The 22,008-nt window shown below is 36.7% G+C and overlaps 1 protein-coding gene and 1 long non-coding RNA gene across 3 annotated transcripts in view; one reads left to right on the top strand and one right to left on the bottom strand.

The window, feature by feature from the left end:
* LOC109262564 (uncharacterized) overlaps positions 1 to 22,008 on the top strand; it is a 93,841-nt gene that overhangs the window by 57,792 nt on the left and 14,041 nt on the right. The window lies entirely within an intron of this gene.
* On the bottom strand, positions 846 to 20,333 carry LOC128772926 (uncharacterized). The gene is made up of 2 exons (XR_008417005.1): positions 20,261 to 20,333; positions 846 to 1,100 (listed from the first exon to the last, which is right to left on the bottom strand). It is a non-coding gene; the product is annotated as an uncharacterized LOC128772926 (long non-coding RNA).

The raw sequence follows: 22,008 nt of genomic DNA, 5'->3' as shown, positions 1-22,008 counted from the left end.
ATTAAAATGAAATATGGAAAGACTGATATGCTCTTTCAAGAGAATGCCTTAATAATTATTCAAAGTTCTAATATTTTTAGTAAAACGTAAGTAATTATAAGTGACTCTAGCAGTCAGCCATCAACAATAAATTCCTAAAAAATATTTGTTAAACGTCTACCATTAATAAATCAACAGGCTAGATTAGGCAGAGGAATAAAGATGATTAAGACACAATTCCTGTTTCAGTAAACCTATAGTCTAGTTAAGGAAATAAAGCATATTCATATAAAGACTATAAAGACTAAAGAAAAATCCAGTGTAGTAAATAAAGAAAGTTTTTGAGTTTCTACTTTTTATCTTTTCTCTACATGATTCATTCTTCATTTTTCCTATAAGAATTTCATTCCCTTCATAAACCTGGTAGTGTCCTTTGGATCTACTCAGTACTAAAAGATGTTATACAGCACAGAATACCATAGACATTCAAACTGTAGACTAATCTGGTGGTTCTTAATGTGTGGTCAAAGACCAGCAGCACTAGCATCACCTGGCAAATTGTTACAAATGCAAATTCTCAGACCGTATACCAGACCTATTGAGTTAGAAACTCTGAGGGTAGAGCCTAGCAGGCTGTTCTTTAACAGACCTTCTGAGTAACTCTGATGTATTCTAGTTTATCCCTTCACCTGTTGATGGACATTTACATTTTTCCATTTTGGGGCTGTTGGGAACAATGAATACCCACGTACATGTTTGTGCAGAAATGTTTTTTACTTCTCCTGGAGAAATACACAAGAGTGGAATTTCTAGATTATATGTTAGGTTTATTAGTTATTTATTGCTGTATAACAAATACTCAGAAGTTGAAAATAAAAATTTATTATCTCACAGTTTCTTAAGGTGGGGAATACAGCAATGACTTAGTGAGATAGTTCTGGCTCAGGACAGTCAAGGTGTCAAGGTGATTTGTGGCTTTGCTCATCGCAAGTCTTGACAGAGAGAATCCACTTCTAAGGTAATACATATGGCTGCTGTCAGTCCTTAGCTCCTTGTTATATGAGCTTTTCTACGGAGCTGCCTCATTATGTGGCAGCTCTATTCCCCCAGAGCAAAGCAATCTAAAAGGGAAAAAGAGAGCATATAAGACATAAGCTACAGTCTTTATAATCTAGTTTTGAATGCGACATCTCATCACTTCTGTCATATTTCTTCTGTAGAGGTGAACCAGTAAGTCTAGCCCACATTCAAGAGGAGAAGATTAGACAAATAGCATAAATATCAGAAATGGAATTCACTGATGTTCACCTTAAAGGCTTTCTACCATAGTAGGTATTTGTTTAAATTTATAAGAAACTATCACACTATTTCTCAAAGTCTTTGTACCCCTTTATACTTCCACTAGTGATGACAGGCCTTTTTCATTTTAGACATTCTAACAGGTATGTAGATTTTTACTATGGTTTTGAGTTGCCTTTGTCTGATGATTAATAATACTGAGCATCTTTTTCATGTGATTGTTAACTATTCATATATCTTCTTTGGTAAAATGGCTTCACATTTTTGCCCATTTAAAAAAAAATTTTTTTTTACATCTATTTATTTTTGAGAGACAGAGAGAGACAGCGTGAGCAGGGGAGGGGCAGAGAGAGAGGGAGACACAGAAACCAAAGCAGGTTCCAGGCTCTGAGCTGTCAGCACAGGGCCCGACGCGGGGCTCGAACCCACGAACCGTGAGATCATGACCTGAGCTGAAGTCGGACACTGAACCGACTGAGCCACCCAGGCACCCCTTTGCCCATTTTTAAAAATAGTTCATATATATATGTGAAATAGTTGCAATACTTCACATATATACATATTTTAATATGTAAATATATACTATATACTAGCAGAATTATTAACTAATATTTATGATAATATATAAAATTATATATTATAATACAAATCTTTTGTCAGATACTTGTGTAAGAAATATGTCTCCCAGTCTATGGCTTCCCTTTCCATTTTCTTAATCGTGTTAAGCAAACATTTTTATTTTGATCAAGTCAATTTATCAATTTTTTTATGGTTCATATTTTATATTCTTTTTTTTAACATTTATTCATTTTTGAGAGTGAGAGAGACAGAGCATGAGCAGGGGAGGGGCAGAGAGAGAGGGCGACACAGGATCAGAAGCAGGCTCTAGGCTCTGAGCTGTCAGCCCAGAGCCTGATGCGGGGCTCGAACTCATGGACTGCAAGATCATGACCTGAGCCGAAGTCGGATGCTCAACCGACTGAGCCACCCAGCCACCCCAATATTTTTATATTCTAATAAATCTTTGCTTTCTCCAAGGTTGCAAGGATTTTTCGAGATTTTGTTTTTATTAATGTAAACTGATGGGTAATTGGGAACTCTCAATATTATAACAATGTACTATAGCAATTAGCTGTGTAATTCATGTATATATGGTATATATAAGCTGCTTTGTAGGACTATACATTTAATGTTGAAGTTTTTGTGTTTTCATCAACTAGACTGTATATACTCAGTAGAAAATTAAGAGTAGAGGGGCGCCTGGGTGGCGCAGTCGGTTAAGCGTCCGACTTCAGCCAGGTCACGATCTCGCGGTCCGTGAGTTCGAGCCCCGCATCAGGCTCTGGGCTGATGGGCTGATGGCTCGGAGCCTGGAGCCTGTTTCCGATTCTGTGTCTCCCTCTCTCTCTGCCCCTCCCCCGTTCATGCTCTGTCTCTCTCTGTCCCAAAAATAAATTAAAAAAAAAAAAAAAAAAAAAAAAGAAAATTAAGAGTAGAAAATGGTTTTAATTCTTTTTTTTAATATTTTTTAAATGTTTATTTATTTTTGAGACAGAGAGAGACAGAGCATGAACAAGGGAGGGGCAGAGAGAGAGGGAAACACAGAATCCGAAGCAGGCTCCAGGCTCTGAGCTGTCAGCACAGAGCCAGACATGGGGCTCAAACTCATCAACCATGAGATCATGACATGAGCCGAAGTCGGAAGCTCAACCGACTGAGCCACTCAGGCACCCCCCAAAATTGTTTTAATTCTTTTGTGTATCTTTCCTTGCCTGGTATAAAGTAAGGACTCAGTAAGCATTTGTTGGTTTAATGATGTGTTTTGACTTTAAGGTAGCAGTAGGGTACTTATATTTAAGTGTTCAAAAGTGGAGCTTTATCAGAATGATTAGGGCTGTAAATAACAAATGAGAATCTTTTCAATACAGTAATAATTGAAGCCATGGGAATGGATAAGATCTCCACGGAAGAGAATGTATAGAAATAGGGTTGAACCTGGGAGCGTAGCACCTCTGAGCCATAATGAACAAGGATGCTCCTAAGAAGGATGAATATGGATCAGTTATTTGCATTATTTTGACATCTCTGAATGTGCTGTGTCTAAGACATTGAATACTAAAACAGTATTCTTCATTTTGAGTAGTAAGAATAAAATCTTTCAGTAGTCAAAAATTAATTTTCTGTCCCCTTTTCTCTTTCTTCTTCTTGGGACTCCTATAATACATATGTTATTACATTTCATGGGGTCACTGAGTTCCCTAAGTCTATTCTCACGTTGCACAATTCTGTCTCTGTTTTGTTCAGCTTTATTATTTTCCATTATTTTGTCTTCTAGTTCACTAATTTGTTTCTCTTATTCTTCCAGCCTGTTGTTCATTGCATCAAGCTATTTATAATCTCATTTCTTGCATTCTTCATCTCTGATTGTTTCCTAACTCTTTCATCTCTGTTGTAAAGGTCCCACTGATGTCTTCATTTCTTTTCTCAGGCTCAGTGAGTATCTTTATGATTGTTGCTTTAAATTCTCCATCAGACATGTTACTTACATCTCTTCACTGAGATGTCTGGCCCTAGCCTTATCTAGTTCTTTCACTTGGGATGAATTCCTCTTTCTTGGCATTTTGTATAGGTCTCTGCCTTCTTCTCTAATTTTGAAAATCCAGTTATGTCTCCTACTCCAAAAGTAATGGTCTTATGAAGAAGAGGTCATGTAGTGCCCAGGGCCTGGCATTTCAAGGGCGTGTCTCTGGTGTGTGCTGCGTGTGCTCTGCTATTGTGTTTTAGCTACTCCGTCCTTCAGATGCTTCAGATCTACAAATGCTATCTTTGCCTATTGTGGGCGGTGTTTTGTTCCTGGTCTGAGTGTGACAAGTTTTTGTTTTTGTTTTTTTTTTAAATTTTTTTTATTTGACGTTTATTTATTTTTGAGACATAGAGAGACAGAGCATGAACAGGGAAGGGTCAGAGAGAGAGGGAGACACAGAATCTGGAACAGGCTCCAGGCTCCGAGCTGTCAGCACAGAGCCCGATGCAGGGCTCGAACTCACGGACTGTGAGATCATGACCTGAGCTGAAGTCGGTCGCCCAACCGACTGAGCCACCCAGGCGCCCCTGAGTGTGACAAGTTTTAACTAGATGTGCTCTTGCCTGGTTGTGAAATGAGACTTGATACCAGTTACACCAGAACTGAGGTCCTGCAGAACTCTTTGGTCGGGAGATGTGATGTGGGCAGGGGTTTATGCTGGTGTTATTGGGGAAGGGCCTTCTGCACTGGGACTAAGGCAAGCTTGACTGTGAAGAGTCATCCCACCAGCACACTGTGGTGTGAGGCTTGGTGTAAGAAAGTTTGGCAGCCAGTGTGGGTGCTGCACTGCTTCCTGTAGGTAGCTCTGTATTTATGTGATCGACGGTATAGGGACGTGGTGCCAGCCAGCTCCTTTGTTCCTGGAGAGGCATCTCCATGAATGCTGCTTCTCAGGGATGTGCTCCCAGAAAAGCAAACAATGTCCCCCCCCCCCCCCCACACCTCCCCTCCACCGTCCTTAGACATTCTTCAGATCACAGTTTCCGCACTATCTGCCCCTGGATTTTTTTGCCTGCCTTAGCTCCAGGAGTAGCACAGTGCCCTCTGGGGTCTATCCCAGCAAAGATGACTGATCTTTAAAACTCCAGGCTTTAAGCCCCACTGGTTGTAAGAACTCACGAAATTCAGCCCCTCTTGTTTTTCAAGCCAGTGCTTTTGGGGAAATGTTATCCTTGTGCATTCCCCTGTGTGTTTGTCTCATACTTCTCAGTGGCCTTGGCTCCCTTCCCTCTGCAGCATCCATGATCCCTTTTTCCCTTGAACCACATCGCTGTACTTCCTACCTTCTTCAATGTGGCCTCTTCTCTTCCTTTAGTTGTGAAGTTTGTTCTGTTACTCTTCAGGTTGATTTCTGGGGTATTTAGGCTGATTTGATAGTTATCTAGTTGTTTTTGTGGGACAAGACAAGCTTAGAGCTCTCCTCTACCACTATCTTCCACCTCTCTAGCACACCTAGATTTTTATATATTGATTTTGTATCCTGCAACTTTAGTGAATTCATTGATTTCTTCTAACAGTTTTTCTTGTTGGAGTGTGTTGGCTTTTTATATATAGTATGTCCTCTAGAAACAGAGCTGTATTTCTTTCTTTCTGACTTGTATACTTATTAAATCTTTTTCTTGCCTAATTGCCCTGGGTAGGGCTTCCAGTACTGTGAATAAAAGTGGTGAGAGTGACCTAATACCAAAACTAGATAAAGGCACCACAAAACAGAGAACTACAGGCCAATAAATCTGGTGAATATCGTTGTGAAAATCCTTGACAAAATACTAGCAAACTGTATCCAATAATATATTAAAAAATTTAGTTATCATAATCAAGTGGAGTTATTCCCAGGATGCAAGGGTGGTTCAGTATTTGTAAATCAATCAACATGATATATCATATCAAAAGGGGAAAGATAAAACCATATGATAATTCTGACACAGAAAAATATTTGACAAGTACATTAATTCATGATAAATGTCTTCAACAAAGTAGGTTTACAGAGAGTATACCTCACAATAATCAAGACCACATTTGGAAAACCCACAACAATCATCATACTCACTGGGAGAAACAGAGCTTTGTCAGGAACAAGACAAGGATGTTCAGTCTGTCTCATCACTTTTTTTTTTTTTTTTTAATTTTTTTTTCAACGTTTTTTATTTTATTTATGGGACAGAGAGAGACAGAGCATGAACGGGGGAGGGGCAGAGAGAGAGGGAGACACAGAATCGGAAACAGGCTCCAGGCTCCGAGCCATCAGCCCAGAGCCTGACGCGGGGCTCGAACTCACAGACCGCGAGATCGTCATCACTTTTATCCAAGACACTACTGGAAGTCCTAGCTGCAGCATCTGACAACAAAAAGAAATAGAAGGCATCTGACTTGGTAAGGAAGAAGTAAAACTTTGACTATATATTTGCAGATGACATGATGCACTATATAGAAAATCCAAAAGACACCACCAAAAAACTGCTAGAACTGATAAATGAATTCAGTAATGGTGCAGGATACAAAATCAATGTGTAGAAATCTGTTGCATTTCCAGATATAATAATGAAGCAGCAGAAAGAGAAATTAAGGAAATAATCCTATTTACAAGTGCACCCAAAATAATGAGATACCTAGGAATAATCCTACCCAAAGAGGTGAAATATCTGTACTCTGAAAAGCATAAAACATTGATGAAAGAAAATGAAGATGACACAAAGAAATGGAAAGACATTTCATGCTCTTGGATTGGAAGAAAAAATATTGTTAAAATGTCTATGTAGCCAAAGCAATCTATACATTTAATGTAATCCCTATCAAAACACAAACAATAGTTTTTACAGAACTAAAGCAAAGAATCCTAAAATTAATATGGAACCAGAAAAGACCCTGAATAGCCAAAGCAACCTTGAAAAAGAATAGCAGAGCTGGAGTGTATCACAATTCCAGACTATACTATATATTACAAAGCTATAGTGATCAAAATAGTATGGTACTGGCACAAAAAGAGACACATAGAACAGAAAAGAAAACCCAGAAATGATCCAACAATTATATGGCCAATTACTTTTCAACAAAGTAGGAAAGGATATCCAGTGGGGAAAAGATGGTCTCTTCAACAATTGGTGTTGGGAAAACTGGACAGCAACATGCAAAAAAATGAAACTGGACCACTTTCTTACACCATGCACAAAAATAAATAAAATAGATTAAGGACTTGAATGTGAGACCTGAAACCATAAAAATCCTAGAAGAGAGCACAGGCAGTAATGTCTCTGACATGGGCTGTAGCAACATTTTTCTTGATAGGTCTCCTGAGGGAAGAGAAATAAAAAATCATTGGGATTCTATCAAAACAAAAAGGTTCTACACAGCAAAGGAAACAACCAACAAAACTAAAAGGCAACCGACAGAATGGGAGAAGATATTTGCAAATGACATCTGATAGTGTTAATATCCAAAATATATAAAGAACTGATACAAGTAAACACCCCCAAAAACAAATAATTCAAAGAAAATGGGGAGAAGACATGAATAGACATTTCTCCAGAGAAGACACAGAAATGGCCTAGAGACATGAAAAGATGCTCAACATCACTCATCATCAGGGAAATGCAAATCAACACTATAATGACATATCACCCCATACCTGTCAGAACGGCTAAAATCAAAAGCACAAGAAATGACAGGTGTTGGCGAGGATGTGGAGAAAAGGGAACCCTCTTGCACTGTTGGTGGGAATGCAAACTGGTGCCACCACTCTGGAAGACAGTATGGAGTTTCCTCAAAAAGTTTAAAGTAGAGCTACTTTAGGATCCAACAATCGCACTAGTGGATATCCCCAAAATGCAGAAATACTACTTCAAAGGGATAAATGCATCCTTTGTTTATTGCAGCATTATTTACAACCATCAAAATATGGAATTCCCCCTAGTATCCATCAGTTGTGAATGGTTCAAGAAGAGGTGTTTTATATACACAATGGAAAATTATTCAGCCATGTAAAAAATGAAGACTTGCCATTTACAACAACATGAATGGAACTAGAGAGTATTATGCTAAGTGAAATAAGTCAGAGAAAGACAAATACCACATGATTTCACTCATATGTGGTATTTAAGAAATAAACCAAAAGAGCAATGGGGAAAAAAAAGAGACCAACCAAGAAACAGTTTCTGAAGTATCAGAACTGATGGTTACCGGAGAGGAGGTGTGTTGGTGCATGGGTGAATTAGGAGATGGGGATTAAGGAGGGCAATTGTGATGTGTACTGGGTGATGTCTAGAATTATTGAATCATTATTTTGTCCACCTGAAAGTTATATGACACAGTTAACTATGCTGGAGTTAAACAGTAGGTGGTGAGAGTGACCATCCTTGTCTTGTTCCTGATCTTAGACGAAATACTTTTATCTTTTTACCATTCAGTACGATGTTAACTATGGGCTTGTCATATAAGGCCTTTATTATGTTGAGGTACATTTACTCTGTACCTAATTTGTTGAGAGTTTTTCTTATGAAAGGATGTTGAATTTTATCAAACGCTTTTTCTGCATCTATTGAGCTGATTGTAGGATTTTTGTCATTTTGTTAATGTGGTGAATCGTATTTATTGATTTGCATGTGTTGAACCATCCTTGCATCCCAGGAATAAAGTCCACTTGAGTAGGCTGTATGATTCTTCTGTTGTGGTTCTGAATTTAATTTGCTAGTTTTTTGTTGAGGATTTTGGCATCTATGTTCATTAGAGATATTGGCCTGTCCTTTTTTTTTTTTTTTTTTTTTTTTTGGTAGTGTCCTTCTCTGACTTTGGTATCAGGATAATCCTTGCCTTGTGAAATCAGTTTGTAAAAGTATTCCATCCTGTTCATTTTTTGGGGAACAATTTGAGAAATATTGGTATTAATTCTTTAAATATATGCCTCAAAAGTTAGATAGAATATGACAGGGAAGCCATTTGGTCCTGTACTTTTGTTTTGGAGGAGGTGTTTACTGATTGAATCTCCTTACTAGAAATCAGTCTGTTCAAGGTGACTACTTTTTCAAGATTCAGTCTTGGTAGGTTTTATTTTTCTAGCAATTTATCTATTCCAGATTATCTAATTTGTCGATATATGATTATTCATCGTAATCTCTTATGATCATTAGTATACCTGTGTTCTCAGTTGTAATGTCTCTTTTGTTTCTGATTTTGTGTCTTCCTTTTTATTAGTTCATTAAATGGTTTCTTTATTCTGTTTGTCTTTTCAAAAAAAACAGGTCTTTGTTTCATCATTGTTGTCTGTCATTCTAGTCTCTATTTCATTTATGTTCACTCTGATGTTTGCTATTTCCTTTCTTCTACTAACTTTGGACTTTGTTCTTTTCTAGTTACTTGAGATGTAAGGTTAGGTTATTTATTGGAGAGCTTTCTTTCTTTTTAAATGTATGTGTTTACTGCTGCAAACGTTCCTCTTAAAAGTGCTTTTTTTGCATCTGATAAGGTTTTGTATGTTGTGTTTCCATTTTCATTTGTTTCAAGATATGTATTTTTTATTTCTTTTTGACTTATAACCTGTTAGTTATTCAGGAACATGTTGTTTAATCTTCACACATATGTGACTTTGTACCAGCTCTTGTACTGAATTTCTATTTGCATACTATTGTGGTCATAAAAGATAGTTGATATAATTTTAATCTTCTCATATGAATTAAGATTTTTATTTTGGTGGCCTAACTTATGATATATCCTGGAGAATTCCATGTGCACTTGAGAAAAATGCGTATCTTGCTGCTGTTGGTTGGAATACTATATCTGTTTGTTTAGTCCATCTGATCTAATTGTGTAGCTTAAGTCCAGTGTTCCCTTATTGATTTTCTGTTTGAATGATCTATCCATTGATAAAGGCTGGGTATTGAAGTTCCCTGTTAATCATTGTATTGCTGGTTATTTCTCCCTTCAGATCTTTTAATTGCTTTATAATATTTAGGTGCTATGATATTGGGAGGATAAATACTTAAAATTGTTACATCCTCTTGATGAATTTACCCTTTAACATCATATAATTACCGTGTTTGTGTCTTGTTACACTTTTTTTGACTTAAAATCTTTTTTGTGTGCTAAATATAGCTACCCTGTTTTCTTTTGGTTTCCATTTGCATGGGATATCTTTTTCCATTACTTCACTTTCAGTATATATGTGTTCTTAAGGCTAAGTAACTGTTTTCTAGACAGCATAAGATTGGTTAGAGTTTTTTCATTGAATTCAGCCAGTCTGTATTTTGATTGGAGAAGTTAATTCATTTAATTTTAAACCAGTTATTGACAGGTATAGATTTCCTAGTAACATTTTGTTAATTGTTTTCTGGTTGGTTTGTAATTCCTTTGTTCCTCTCTTCCGCTTTTGCTTTCTTTGTGATTTGATGATTTTCTGTAGTGTTATGATTAGATTCCTTTCTCGTTCTCATTTGTAAATCAACTATAGGTTTTTGTTTATGGTTAACAGGAAGCTTACATAAAACATAGTAATGATAGTATATTTTAAGCTGATAACAATTTAACTTTGAACACAAACAAAAGCACAACATTTTTATACCCTTCCACTTTGTTTCTGATGTCACAATTTATATCTTTTTTAGTTGTGTAGCCATTAAGAAATTATAGTAGTTATAGTTATTTTTATTACCTTTGTCTTTAACCTTTATACTAAAGTTATAAGTGATTTACCCACCATCATTACAATGTTAGAGTATTCTGAATTAACTAAGAAATTTCTTTTATCACTGAATTTTATACTTTCATATGTTCTCATGTTACTTATTAGTGTCCTTTCATTTCAATTTAAAAGATTCCTTTTAACATTTTTTATATGAGTGGTCTGTTGATGAACACCTTCACCTTTTGTTTATAGGAAACTCTTTTTTTATCTTTCCTTCAGTGCTGCAGATCAACTTTGTTTGGTGATGTATTCTTGGTTGCCATTTTTTTTTCTTCAGTACTTTGTATCATCCCATTCCCTTCTGGCCTTCACGATTTCTCCTGAAAAATCTGCTCAAAGTCTTATGTGGGTTTTGTTGTATGTAACAAGATTGCTTTTCTCTTGCTGCTTTTAAGAATCTTTCATCATATTTTAACAATTTAATTATAATGTATCTCAGTGTGGGTCTCTTTGGATCCATCTATGACATTTTTTGGGTTTCTTGGATCTGGATGTCTGTGTCTTTCTCAGGTGAGGGAAATTTTCAGCTATTGTTTTTTTATTTTTATTTTTTTGAATTAGCTTTCAGTCCCTTTTTCTTTCTCTTCCCCTTCTGAGAATGGGTGTCCTCTTGTCCTCTTGCTGGTGTCCCAGAAGTCTCTTAAACTATCATCACTCTCCTTTTTTTTTTTGTTCCTCTGATTGGATGATGTCCACTGTCTGGTCTTCCAGGTCACTGATCCTTTGTTCTGCTTGGTTTAGTCTGATTTTGAATCCCCCTTTTGAATTTTTCAGTTCAGTTATTGCTCATCCATATGATTTGTTTGGTACTATTTTGTATTCTTTGTGAAATTCTCACTTTGTTCATGCATTTCTCTCCTGATCTCACTGAGCACCTCTGTTATTGTTATTTTGAACTCTTTATGGGACAAATCACTGCTCTCCATTTCATTAAGGTCAGTATCTGCAGATTTAGCTTGTTCTTTTGTTGCGAACATATTTTCCTGTTTCTTCACTTTCCTTGATGGTTCTGTGTTGGTTTCTGTGCATAAGGTAAAATAGCCAACTCTCCCAGTATTGTTAGACTGGCCTCATGTAGGAGATGAACCTCATCAGTCAGCTTAGCCTGAGTCCTGGTTGCCTCCCAAACCTTTGTGTTTGCCTGAGTTGCTCTGTGTGTGTGTGTGTGTGTGTGTGTGTGTGTGTGTTTTAGTGACCCCAGTACTTGTCAGTGTGTCAGATCTGTCAGTGTTCTAAAGGTATGTGAAATGCCCATATCCCTGTTAGGTTCTTAGAGGGATACTAATTGCCTGTTTAGTTTCCTCATGCAGGTTTATTGGAAGCGTGGCCTTTAGCAGCATTTGGGAAGTCAGGACATCAGATATGCAATCTAGCCCCTGCCAGGGAGAAACTGGGAGCTACCAGTTTATGCTTACTCATTCTGTGGTAATCCAATGAGAATAGTCACTGGGCATGCTTCTAACTTGTTCTCAGATAGAACCACCTCTTTGTTTTGTGTGGTTGCAGAATGGTGAATGCTGAGCTCTAGAGGTAGGTAATTTGAGAGTCATTTCCTCAGGTGGCAGCCATAAAAGTTGAGGGCACCTTGTAGACAAAGTCCTTTTAGGGAGAAGCTGGAGACTTGTTTTTACTGTTGGAGTGAGCTGAGAGAAGACAATTGGTGGGAGGTACCACCAGCTCTCTATAAGGTTCCTGGGGGGATCCCAGTCAACTTCCACATGAAGGCTGATTAGAAGCTGGACCCTCAGGCAGCAGGTGGGAAATTATACAGTCAGATCCCTTCTAGGGAGAAACTGTGAGATGGCATTTTGTCTCCTCCCTCTGTGCTGAGTTCTGGGGTGGGAAGGGGCAGGAGACAATATTGCCTGAGGTGCTTATATGCCCATTTGAAAACTGCTCTTTAAATTTTTTTTTAATGCTTGTTTATATTTGAGAGAGAGGGAGAAGGAGAGGGAGAGCGAGAGAGCGAGAGAGAGAAAGAGAAAGGGAAAGAGAAAGAATGAGCAGGGGAAGGGCAGAGAGAGATGGAGACAGAATCTGAAGCAGGCTCCAGGCTCTGAGCTATCAGCACAGAGCCTGATGCAGGGCTCGAACTCACAAGATGTGAGATCATGACCTGAGCTGAAGCCTTAAGCTTAACCGACTGAACCACTCAGGCACCCCCAAAAATTCTCTTTTTAAAATATTGTTATGTGGGACTTGTGAATGCTGAGCACTGTTGGCTATGACAGCTAGGTGATTTGAGGGCCTGTCCCTTTGGTGGCAGCTGCAAAAGATGAGGTACTTTATATGTGGACAAACTCCTTCCAGGGTGAAGCTGGAGACTTGGTGTTATTGTTGGAGTGAGCCAGAGGGAGAATGTGTGGGAAGTGCTCCCTGGCTCATTCAGGCTCCTGGGAAGATCTAACTTGGCGCATAGATTCAGGCTAATTCGAAGTTTGACCTCAGGCAGCAGCTGGGAAGGTGCGTAGTCAAACTCCCTCCAGGGAGAAACTGGAAGTTGGTTGTTTTTGCCTGCTTCCTTTTCACTGAGCCAGGAGGGAATAGTCACATAAAACTGTGTGTCTGCTAAAACCACTTCTTTTTTTACTGTAGTCTTGTAGGACTTGTGAATGCAAGCTGTGTTGACTCACAGAGATTGGTAATTTGGGGACATGTCCATTACATGGCAGACTTAGAGGCTGAGGTATTGTATGTGTGGTACAAACCCTTTGCTTCTCACAGAGAAGCTGAGAGTTGGGAGATCCTTTCCTATTGGAAAGTGCTATGCCAGGGGTAGGGTTTGTAGTGAGAATGTATCTCAGCCTTTCCAACCTGTTTCCATGTGGGTATTTTCTCAGTTGCCCAATGTGCAGTAATCACTCAACTAGTTTCTGCATTTCTCACTAAGAGAATTGATCTGTGTGTAGCTGTGTATTTGGTTCACCCGAGATAGGATGGAAATTCAGGAGACTTCTGTGTTGCCATCTTGGTGATGTTCCCCACCCCCCTGCTGAGTTTTTAATTTCAGTGAAATATAACTTATCCTTTTTTCATGGATTGTACCATTAGTGTCGTATCTAAATGGTCATGATCAAACCAAAGATATCTATATTTTCTTCTATGTTATCTCCTACAAGTTTTGTACTTTACATTTAGGTCTGTAATCCATCTTGAGCTAATTTTTGTGAAGGATGTAAGGTCTATGCTAGATTGGTTTTTCTAAAGGTGGATGTGTTATTCAGCACTATCTGTTAAAGACCGTCTTTTCTCCATTGTATTCACTTTGCTCTTTTGTCAAAGGTCATTTGACTATAGTTGTGTGGGTGTATTTCTGGGCTCTGTATTCTGTTCCGTTGATCTAGTCCATTCTTTCACCAATACCGTATTATCTTGATTGCTGTAGCGTTATAGTAACTCTTAAAGTTAGGTAGTGCCAGCCCTCCAACTTTATTCTTTTACTTCAATATTGTGTTGGCTGTTCCTGAGTCTTTGGCCTCTATATAAATTTTAGAACCAATTTATCAATACGCATAGAATAACTTGCTGAGATTTCAATTGATATTGCATTAAATCTCTAGATCAAGCTGGGAAGAACTAATATCTTGACAATATTGATTCTTCCTATCTGTGAACATGAACTGTCTCTCCATTAGTCTTTTAGTTTCTTTCTTCAGAATTACATTTTCCTCATATAGATCTTGTACATATTTTGTTAGATATGTTCCTAAGCATTTTATATATTGGGGTGTTAATGTAAATGGCATTTTTTATTTTAATTTTTTTAGGTAATCTCTACACCCAACATGGGGTTTGAACTCATGACCCCGAGATCAAGAGTTGCACACTCTACTGACTGAGCCAGCTAAGTGCCCCAGCATTTTTAATTTTAAATTCTGGTTGTTCATTGCTGGTATATTATAAAGCAGTTGAGTTTTGAATATTAACTTTATATCCTACAACCTTGCTAATATTCACTTATTCATTCCAAGAGTTTTTTGGTTGATTCTTTAGGGTATTTTGTATAGACAAACATGTCACTGTGAACAAAGACAGTTTTGTTTCTTCCTTCTGAATCTCTGTACCATTTATTTCCTTTGTTCTCTTAAAACATTAAGCTAAGTCTGCATTAGCTAAGACTTACAGTATGATACTGAAAAGGGGGTGGTGAGACGAGACATTCTTGCCTTGTTTCTGATCTTAGTGGGAAAGCTTCTAGCTTCTCACCATTAAATATGATGTTGCCTGTAGATTTTTGGATAGATGTTCTTTATCAAATTTAGGAAGTTCCCCTCTTCTAGTTTGTTGAGTTTTTTTTTTTATCATAAATAGATATTGGATATTATCAGATGTTTATTCCTGCAATTATTGATTTAATCATGTGATTTTTCTTAAGGCTGTTGATATTGACAGATTACATTAATTTTTGTCTTTTAGATTATACTGATATTTGAATTTGAACTAGATTTGTGTAAGTGGAATAAAGTCTACTTGGTTGTGGTGTCTAATATTTTTAGACACTGTTGGACTCAATTTCCTAATATTTTGTAGAGGATTTTTCAATTTGTGTTCATGAGAGAGAATGGTCTGGCGTTTTCTTATAAAGTCTTTGTCTGGTTTTGGCATTAGGGTAATGCTGGCCTCATTTAGTGAGTTAGAAAATATTCTCTCTGCTTCTTTCTTCTGGACAAGATTTTATAGAATTGGTATAATTTCTTTCTTAATTGTTTGGCAGAAATCACTAGTGAACCTATGTGGGCTTGGAACTTTCTGTTTTGGAAGGTTATTGTTAATTCAGTTTCTTTAATGCAGATAAGTCTTTTGGGGACTATTCTTTTGTGGGCTTTGGTAGATTGTGTCTTTCAAGGAATTGGTCCATTTTATCTAGGTTATTAAATTTGTGGGCATAGAGTTGTTAATAATAGCCCTTTATTATTTTTTTAATGTCCATAGTATCTATAGTATTGTCCCCTCTTTCATTTCTGATTTTAGTAATTGGTATTTTTTTTTTAATTTTTTAATGTTTATTTTTTTTGAGGGAGAGAGAGAGAAACAGAGCATGAGCTGGGGAGGAGCAGAGAGAGAGGGAGACACAGAATCCGAAGCAGGCTCCAGACTCTGAGCTCTCAGCAGTGAGCCCGGTGCAGGGCTCAAACCCACCAACTGTGATATCATGACCTGAGCTGAAGTCAGATGCTTAACTGACTGAGCCACCCAGGTGCCCCATAATTTGTATCTTCTTTCTTTTTTTCTTAACCTGGCTAGAGGCTTAATGAATTTATTGATTTTTATGAAGAACCAGCTTTTGGTTTCATTGATTTTTCTCTATTATTTTCCTCATCAATTTCACAGATTTTTGCTTTAATTTTTATTATTTCTTTTCTTCTTACTTTGTATTTAATTTGGGGGGGGTGGTGTGTGTGTGTGTGTGTGTGGTTTTTTTTTTTTTTTTTTTTTTTACTTTTGTAAGGTGGAAGCTTAGATGATGAATTTCAGTTCTTTCTTCTTTTTTAATATATGTATTTAATGCTGTAAATGTTACCTCTAAGCACTGCTTTCACTGCATCCCACAAATTTTGATAAGTTGTGATTTTGTTTTCATTTAGTTAAAAATATTTTAAAATTTCTCTTGAGATTTCTCCTCTTTGACCCATATATTACTTAAAAGTGTGTTATTTAATCTCTATTTATTTGGGGATTTTCCAGCTGTTATTATTTTCTAGTTTAATTTTGTGATCTGAGACCACATATTGATGGTTTTTATCTTGTTAATTGTATTAGGGTATATTTCATGGCCCAGAATTTGGTCTCTCTTGGTGAATATGCCATGTGACCTTGAGAAGAATATGTATTCTGCTATTGGATGAAGTATTCTGTAGATGTTTGATTATTATATTTGATATATAGCTATTTGATGGTGCCGTTGCATTCAGTTATGTCATTACTGATTTTGTGCCTACTGGATCTATTACTAATAGAAGGGTATTGAAGGCTTTCAGTTGCTTTTTTTTTTTTTTTTTTTTTTTGGCTTGGTCTGCTGTTCTTTCTTGGTTTTAATTTATTTCTTTAAATTCAAGTTAGTTGACATACAATATAGTATTGGTTTTAGGAGTAGAACCCAGTGATTCATTGTTTACATAGAATACCCAGTGGTCATCCCAAGTGCCCTCCCTAATACCTATCACCCATTTAACCCATCCTTCCACCCACCACCCCTCCAGCAACCCTCAGTTTGTTCTCTGTATTTAATAGTCTCTTATGGTTTGCCTCCCTCTCTGTTTTTATCTTATTTTTCCTTCCCTTCCCTATGTTCATCTGTTGTGTTTCTTAAATTCCACATATGAGTGAAATCATATGGTGTTTGTGTTTCTCTGACTGATTTTGTTTAGCATAATACACTCTGGTTCCATCCACATTGTTGCAAATGGCAAGATTTCATTCTTTTTGATCACTGAGTAGTATTCCATTGTATATATGTATATATACCACTTTATCCATTCATCAGTCAAGGGACATTTGGACTCTTTCCATAATTTGGCTACACTTTCTTCTTGTCCCACAATCCATACAGTTTAGGAGGGAGATCCCATAACGGATTAGTTCTTACAAATTTAGACCATTTATTTGAGTAAAGTTGTTGAATATAAGTCCAATTTTATTTTGGTCTCAGAATTGATGAAAAATATCTGGCAAAAAAAGTTATCACATATAAAATCCAGAAACAAGTTAATTATCTTAATTTTGTCTAATTAAATTCTTCATACCTTTGCTTTAGTTTTTCAAACTATACCTAAGATATAAGTTAAATAACCATCCCCTGGATCAGTTTGGGTGAGTTGGATATTTTTTGAAGCCTTTGGTTATAGCTTCACTTTCTGTTTTTAGTTTTGTAGAATTTTAGCTCAGGGAACTAGGAGAGGCATTTCATATTGGCATTGAATGAGTGGGCGTGTCTTTTTGAATGGTGGTTTCCTTGTGCTGTGACAGTTTGTCAGCTTAGCTTCCTCTAGTCCAACTGTCTTAAATCTCTGGAATTTGATCACCTAGCTATGCTTATTCTTGATGTAGTATAACCTGCATAAAACTAATAAATATTAATGTTTGTTGTTATTAGCTAATATTTAGTTGTATTAAGAGCTAATATTTATTGATTACTCATGTATCAGGAACTATTCTAAGGGCTTTACACAGTTAGGTGTTTGTTTTGAGGATTAAAAGAAATAAGAGGTTGATAATACTTATATCTCCATTTTACAGGTGAGAAAACTATTAAACAACTTGCTCAAGATTACAGTTGGTGACAAATCCAAGTTTTCATCACAGGGCTGCCTTACTCCAAAGCTCATTCGCTTAATTGCACTACTTGCTGCTCAATCCTGAGGACTTTCTAAGTTTTAGGAATCAGTTGCTTAGGCTTGAAACTATAGAATAACATGAAAGTAATGGTCTCTTCTAACAGCAAAACACATATTTCTAAGTTTTCTAGTTCTCAGCCCCAAATCTTATTCTTATAAATATAGCTTTAGTACTTTTTACTTCCTAACAGGGACAAGTTGTGGTTCATACAAAATTGAGAATAGAAAGTATAGCAAAGGTGCTTTAGATATGTTTACTATTTTAGAGGGAGGAAAATCTATCCATCGGTATTTTAAATTTTAGTCCTAATAATACCATCACTAACTTCCTCTCTCCCTTCCTCTCTCTCCCTTCCTCCCTTCATTCGTTTCTTTCCTTTTTTCCTGCTGGCATTGATTGTGGTACTTTGTGGAAATTATCTAAGCTTTTGGTATTTTAGTTTCTAATCTTATAAAATATGCCCTTTTTCTATATTTGAAAAGAGAGGTTTAATATTTTCATTTGAAATAAATTTGGGTTACCAAGATTAGTGTTATTACTATTGGGGCACCTGGGTGGCTCAGTTGGTTGCAGGTCATGATCTTGCGGTTCTTGAGTTTGAGCCCTGCGTCAGACTCTGTGCTCAGAACAGCTAGCTTAGAACCTGGCGCCTGCTTTGGATTCTGTGTGTGTCGCTCTCTCTGCCCCTCCCCCACTCGTGTTCTATCTCTCCAAAATAAATAAATGTTAAAAATTTTTAAGTGTTATTACTATTAATGTTCTATGAAATTTCATCTATCACTGTGTTTAATAAAACCTCTTCTTACTTATTATTTCAAAGCTTTAATGAAAACCCGGTTATATATGTTCTCTTTCACAGAAAATTGCTTTGTGTAAAAATGTTTTTATTTTAGTGCCTACTTTTAAATTTTTTTTTTTTTCAACGTTTATTTATTTTTGGGACAGAGAGAGACAGAGCATGAACGGGGGAGGGACAGAGAGAGAGGGAGACACAGAATCGGAAACAGGCTCCAGGCTCCGAGCCATCAGCCCAGAGCCTGACGCGGGGCTCGAACTCAACGGACCGTGAGATCGTGACCTGGCTGAAGTCGGACGCTTAACCGACTGCGCCACCCAGGCGCCCCTAGTGTCTACTTTTAAAAATAGGGGTAAAAGTCCTCTCCATTCTCTACCAACTATATAGAATATTTTCATCTGGATTATTCATATTAATATTTCTAAAAAGTACTGATTTTATTTTCTATCATAGAAGTTAGAGTAAAAGCCTTGGGTGATTGGATGATAAGATTTCACCCTGATAAAATTATCAGGTTTTTTTTTCCCCATGTGAAGTTAATAGTGGCTCCATCATTCCGTAAAAATGTAAAACTACAATGAGATATCATCCCACACCTGTCAAAATGGCTAAAATCAATAGCACAAGAAACAAGTGTTGGTGAGGATTTGGAGAAAAAGGAACCTTGTGCACTGTTGGTGGGAATGCAAAGTGGTGCAGTCACTCTGGAAAACAGTATAGAGGTTCCTCAAAAAGTTAAAAATAGAACTACCCTATGATACAGCAATTGTACTACTGATATTTACCCTAAAAATACAAAAACACTAATTCAAAGGGATACATGCATCTCTATGTTTATTGCAGCATTATTTATAATAGCCAAGATATGGAAGCAGCCCAAGTGTCCATTGATACATGAATCAATAAAAAAGAGGTGGTATATATACATAATGGAATATTATTTGGCCATAAAAAAGAATGAAAATTGGCCATTTGCAACACGGATGGATCTAGAGAGTATAATGCTAAGCAAAATAAGTCAGAGGAAGACAAATACCATATGATTTCACTCATATTTGGAATTTAAGAAATAAAACAAATGAGCCTAGGGGGGAAAAAAGAGACAAATCAAGAACCAGACCCTTAACTACAGAGAACAAACTGATGGTTACCAGAGGGGAGGTGCATGGGGAGATAGTTGAAATAGGTGATGGGGATTAAAGAAAGAGAACACTTATTGGGGCACCTGGGGGCTCAGTCAGATAAGCATCCAACTTCAACTCATGATCTTACAGTTTGTGGGTTCAAGCCCCGCATTGGGCTCTGTGCTGACAGCTCAGAGGCTGGAGCCTGATTCAGATTCTGTGTCTCTGACTCTCTCTCTGACCTATTCCCTGCTTACACTCTGTCTCTGTCTCTGTCTCTATCTCTCTCTCAAAAATAAATGATAAAAAAATAAAGAGTACACTTATGATGAACACTAATGTATAGAATTGTTGAATCAATGTATTGTCCACCTGAAACTAATAGTGTATGTTAATATACTGGAATTAAAATAAGCAACTTAATAAAAAAATAAAAACAATTTTAAAAGCTTTTTTTTAATGCACAGTACCTTTTCTTGCTCAAATTTATCTTTCATGTGGATTTTTCTGGTTTAACTGAACTATTTGAAGACCAAATGTATAGTTGCAGCTTGAATTAATCTGTCTTCTACAAAATTGTCCAGGGGCTACATAGTGACAAAAGGGAAAAAAAACTGGTTTCAGTGCATTTCAATCATAAGATTGAAGTGATCTATTTTAATCTTTCATATTTGCTTGAAAAAATACATATATTTTCTGGGTACAAAGATCTATGATATTTACTGGATCAAGCTTTTTAAATGTGTTATTACCTTTTTAGATTCTACCTTACCTTTTAACTTGAGAGTAAGTTATATTAATATTCCTATAGTGAGATTAAGGACTTATGTATTTCTATCCATTTTTATCTAATACACCTATTTCAAACAGTGTTGTTAAATGCATTATTTTTTCTTGGAGGATTGTATCTTTTATCAGTATGAACCATTCCTCTTTATCTCCTTTTATGATTTTTGCCTTGAGATCTATTGTCTGATACTGTTATTGCTGTGTGTGAGGCTGGGTTAGTGTTTAACTGCATTCTTTTTCCATTCTCTTATTTTTTTAACTTTGTCAGTTATTTTTAGGTATGTCTCATGAAAACAGTACAAAGCTGGATGTTGAGCGTTATTTTGTGTTTTATTATCTTATATTACTCAATTTAAAAGCATTTGTCTTTTCATATCAGATAAAGAGTTAGCATCCAAAATCTATAAAGAACTTATCAAACTCAACACCCAAAAAACAAATGATCCAGTGAAGAAATTGGCAAAAGACACAAATAGACACTTTTCCAAAGAAGAAATCCAGATGGCTAATAGATGCATGACAAAAATGCTCACCATCACTCATCATCAGGGAAACACAAAACCACAATGAGATACTATCTCATACCTGTCAGAGTGGCTAAAATTAACAACTCAGGCAATGACAGATCTTGGTGAGGAGGTGGAGAAAGAGGAACCCTTTTGCACTGCTGGTGGGAATGCAAACTGGTGGGGGTGCAGCCACTCTGGAAAACTGTATGGCAGTTCCTCAAAAAATTAAAAATAGAACTACCTTACGACCCAGCAATTGCATTACTGGGTATTTATCCAAAGGATATAGGAGTGCTGTTTCTAAGGGACACATGTACCCCAATGTTTATAGCAACACTATTGACAATAGCCAAAGTATGGAAAGAGCCCAAATGTCCATCGACTGATGAATGGATGAAGAAGATGTGGTATATACATATATATACAATGGAGTATTACTTAGGGATCAAAAAGAATGAAATCTTACCATTTGGAACAACATGGATGGAACTAGAGTGTATTATGCTAAGTGAAATAAGTCCGTCAGAGAACAACAAATATATGACTTCACTCATATGTGAAATTAAGAAACACAACAGAAGAACCTAGGGGAAGGAAAGCAAAAATTAGATGAAAACAGAGAGGGAGACAAAGTATAAGAGACTCTCAAATACAGAGAACAAATTGAGGATTGCTGGATAGGTTTGGGGTGGGAGGATGGGCTAACTGGACAAGGGGTGTTGAGAAGGGCCCTTGCTGGGATGAGCACCAAGTGTTATATGTAGGTGATAAGTCACTGGATTCTACTTATTATTGCATTATATGCTAACTAATTTGGATATAAATTAAAAATAAATAAAAAATAATTTAGTCTGAGATTAATGTCCTTATATTTATGATTATTGCTTTTGTAGAGTTATTACCAATCTATTTTATGCTTT

Source organism: Panthera pardus, unplaced genomic scaffold (assembly GCF_024362965.1).
Source record: "Panthera pardus isolate Hobbes unplaced genomic scaffold, ASM2436296v1 HiC_scaffold_24, whole genome shotgun sequence".
Lineage (NCBI taxonomy): Eukaryota > Metazoa > Chordata > Mammalia > Carnivora > Felidae > Panthera > Panthera pardus.
The sequence above is the reverse complement of the archived record's forward strand: the minus strand, read 5'-3'. Positions and strand labels throughout refer to the sequence as shown.